The sequence below is a fragment of the Strix aluco genome, chromosome 1, assembly GCF_031877795.1.
Source record: "Strix aluco isolate bStrAlu1 chromosome 1, bStrAlu1.hap1, whole genome shotgun sequence".
NCBI classification, from domain to species: Eukaryota; Metazoa; Chordata; class Aves; order Strigiformes; family Strigidae; genus Strix; species Strix aluco.
The window spans coordinates 108,606,694-108,610,892 of NC_133931.1; the positions used below are offsets into that span (position 1 = coordinate 108,606,694).

The following is a 4,199-nucleotide window of genomic DNA, read 5'->3' on the forward strand; positions in this document are numbered from 1 at the left end:
GGGCCCCATCCGCTCCACCCGGCTCTGCTGGAAAAGAGGGCTGGAAAAGAGGGCTGGAAGCGAAGGGGTATCTCCCACCCCTCCGGGGCCCCGCGTGCTGCCTGCGTGCTGCTTCCCAGCAAATACGGTAAGCGTTCAGCCTAAAAATGTAAGTCTGATCTCATGACACAGGGTGGCCCTGCATTCCTCACCTCTGACATAACCCGCTGGGAGTGTGCTCGGCAGAAAAACACAAACAAGATGTACTCGCGGGCTGGCGGCGGGGGCCAGGCGGCTGGCAGATGTGCTCCAGAGCCCCCACGCAGCCCCCTGGGTGCCACAGCCCTGCTCCAGCACGGTCTGTCCCCTCCTCGGGAGGGATAAACCACAGCCCTTGCTGTGAGGACAGAGCCGTCCATTGCCTCTTGCACCTGGCAATGAAATAGTGAGTGCCCCAGGCTCCCCCCCAGCCCTGCTCCCCAGGAAGGGGGGCGGTGGGAAGGTAACTTGCTATGGTTCAGTATCACCCAGGGAGGCAGCTGAGCTCCCCTGGGATTTGGCTTGGCGAATGCCTGAGGGTGTTTTTAAGGACTTGCAGTGTTTTTGCAGCCGGGTGGTGGTTGTTATTTTTTGCCTTGCTTCTGTTTCTTTCTGCATCTGAGTCTCTCTGGGACAGGCTCTGCCACGGCCATGGCTGGTGCAACTGTTCCAGCACTGGCCTCCCATCCCCGTTAGCCTCCCACTCTTATCAGCATCTCTGCAGCGATGCCAACAGCCCCATTTGCTCTGGATGCATCACGCCCAGGTACAAGCTGTGCCCCACAGAGCTTGGCACCCAAAGCCTTGGGTGTCACGGGGTGGTGATTCCTCCCTGCACCCAGATGGGGCACTGGGATTAAATGATTTGCCAGGGATCACGTGGAGAATCAGGGCAGGGTAATGATCCGAGTCCCACTGCCATAAACACAAGGCTGACTTTCCTCCCAGCCAAATCCTCCTGCAAGTACAGCCTTGTCTTGAGCAGGGGGCAGATCCTGCTCGGCACTGAGCTGACCTCCCATCTCACCCAGCCATGCCGCACCACTTGTTTACTTTCTTTTGCAAATGCCCTAAACCTTGACAACGACCTACTTTCCCTTCTGTTGCGCAAAGCTTCTTTCCTAGAAAGAGCCTTTGTAACGCTCACTCCAACCAGCCCAGCTCTCCTCTGTGTATGTAAAAGCAAACTTTAAATGACTGGCAGGTTTAGCTTAGCTCAAACACACCCAAAACCCACACGCAGATGAATTGGGAGACTCGGTTGGATGATACCTGAAACCATCCTGCAAGACTGCCAGCCCAGTCGGCAGAGGAATAAGATAAGCAGTAAGTCAGCCTTCAAGTCCACTTCTCAAACTTACTTTTTCTTATTAGTGCTTTTCATCCATCTGCTCCTGCTCCAGCATTCTACAAAGCTAGGATAAAGGGGTTTTTTTCTCCAGACATTTCTTCTGTGTTTCTGTCCTTACCTTTCTCTGGCAGTGAAAACATCACATTTTTTTTTTCAAATTTCACATTTTAAAAAAGGAAATTAAAAAAAAAAATAATTCTCTTTCCTCTACAATACTTTCAGGTTTTCAGGATTACTACTGCTCTGGCAGAGGATGGTTCGCAAGAGAAAACAAGACAAACAGTGGTAACAAGAAACAGTGATAACAAAAGAAACAATGGTTCAAATTTGCTTCTTCAGAGCATACATTTGATCCCAAAGCAGAAGGAGAGTGCCTTTGCTCATGGGTCCAAGACTCTTGTCAGCCACCCTTTCACCTTGGGGCTCTCCATCCTTTCCTTTTTCTCAGTGAGGTGCCCTGGCCGTGCTTAAGCTGTTGGTAGCATGATGTTGTCTCCTTCTCCCCACACTGGTGATCGTGTACAGCTCCTTCTACAAGTTCTTCTTCATCTCTAATCTACAGCCCAGCTTTTTAAGTTAATCCAAAGTCAGTGCTGGTTTATTTTAAAGTGCCAGAATGTAACCTGAAGCTAGAGACATAAATTCAGCCTAACAAGTTCCCTTGGCCAGCTGAGAGCACAGGTTAGAGATTAAATCAACAGCAGCAGATGGTCTGAGTTGAACGCTTGTGGCTTGCCCATGGCTTGGTCTTTCCCATCCCCTCGGTACCTGCAGCCTGGCTTGGCATCTAACCATGCTCTCGCCTGGACAGATGAGCTGCTCTACACGAAAATAAAATGCATTACCTGAAGCTTCATGTGCTGGGGACCGGGTCTGGTTGTGAAGCAGTTCGTGAACCCGACAACACCTACACATGTGTACACGTGCATTTTCCAGCAGTTGAACTCATCAGACTTCAAATCACTCCCCATGGCTCCTTACATTTCAGTTACCTTCTGCATGCAGGACAATGATGCTGGTGAGGACTCTGTTTAAGCTGGAGAGGCTCTTTGCCGGGTCTTATCCCCATTTCAAACCAGCCTGAGATGATACAGTGAGTGGAGACACTGGGGTAGGTAACAGACCCCCTTGCTCCTTGGGAAGCCACATGACTGGTGTTTAGAGGAATGAATCATCCCATAAGTGACCTGGTATTCCCTGGATGTAAGACTTCAGGTTGAATCCCTGGATGGATTCCTGTGCCCAAAAAATAATAAATCTCCCTTTCTGTCTCCCTGCCTTCTACCTGGCTGCCTGTTTGCACAAACCTTGTAGGCTTCAGCTCTCCAGGACTGCAAAGGTACCATCAAACAAGGTCAGAAACAATCTCTTGGTCCACAAGTGGTGAACTGGCAGCAGACAGAGAAATAGCCTGATCACATCTGCCTGATTTCCTGCCAAAAACCCCAGTGACTACTGGGATGGATGTTAAAAAGCCAGCACCCTCCCAAGGTGCTGATGAATAGTTCGTGTATGTTACCTGTAACAGTCTATGTTAAACCCCCAATTTTCCATGCTTCTACACCAACATGGTCACTGTGGAGGCAGCTGGAAAGTCAGCATGAATAAAAGACATCATTTAATTTACCTGGAGAGGTATAAATCAGGTGATGAGTTGGTGGACATTTCTTCCTGCTGTGGACCTGATAGGACAGTCTGTGGGCCATACGGAAGCCATGAGGAAAGCTTTCCCTGGTGTGAGAGTTGTGTAAGGCTGACATAATCCCTGGCATGAGGGCTGGGAATGAAATAGGGACATAACGAGAGGGATGCTGAGCTGCAAGAATAACACAGATCAGAGAAGGTCCCAGGCACTCTTCTAGGTCTTCCTATCCTGGTTTCTGGATCCACGTAAGAGAGATGCAAAGCTGGGCTATGGCACCTTCCCCCAACATCATCTGGAGACACTCAAGAGGAGCAGCCTGGAGGGTAGCCTGATGCCCATCACAAAGGAAGAAGCCACTAAAAAGGCCACGTGCAAGACAGCTGCAAGTCTTGCACTTAAAGGTATAGTGGATATAAGTGCACTGAAGGGCTGTACAGATTCTCTCTTCCATCTGTGCTAGAATTGAAGGGACCAATAATTTCACTAGTAGTTCTGAAAAGCATCACATGGGGGTTTTCCATTACTTGGAAAAGGTCACCATGGCATGGTGACTTCCCCGGTGCCTCCTGCCTGGCTGAGCAGAGCTGCTCTACTCCTCTCCTCTGATCCTCATGCTCCAGCCCCTGACCAAGGCAGGAGGTCTCACACACGACTTGGAGAAGATCTAACATACTTGGAGGAGGGAGCAGCCTGCCAGATGGGTCTGTAGGAATTTTTTGACCTATTCCAGCTGACTCCTTTGGAGTGAGATGAGGTGTGCCCTAAAAGGGCCATCCCTGGTTGTAAGGGGAACACAGGGAGACTAACCCAGGGACTGCAGCTGTGACCTGGTGGAGCATCAGACAGCCCATGGCAGCACCCCTCAGCATCAGGCCACTTCTGCAGGCTCCTAAGAGCTGAGAGAGTCAGCTCTTGACTGTCACTGTGATCAGGAAGATGCAATAGGCTCCTGGTATTTTTGCATAAGGACCCAGGTGTCCTGCCTGGGTCCTAGTGGCAGGACACAAAACTGCTTTCAGTATCCACCAGTTTTCCTCCCTGAAACTCTTTCCTGAAAGATAACATGATCCCTATGTCAACTGCATAAGCCCTGCCTGGAAACTCCAAGGAGTAAAGGGCCCTTGACTGGAACCATTCTTTGAGCTTCAGTAGCCCTGCAAATAATTTTCCCAGGTTTGCAGGCAG

The 4,199-nt window shown here is 50.2% G+C and overlaps 1 long non-coding RNA gene across 1 annotated transcript; it reads left to right on the top strand.

Annotated features, from left to right (window-relative positions):
* Window positions 1-3,497, top strand: LOC141933715 (uncharacterized). The gene is made up of 2 exons (XR_012626200.1): window positions 1-127; window positions 1,592-3,497. It is a non-coding gene; the product is annotated as an uncharacterized LOC141933715 (long non-coding RNA).
* Window positions 3,498-4,199: the final 702 nt, after the last annotated feature.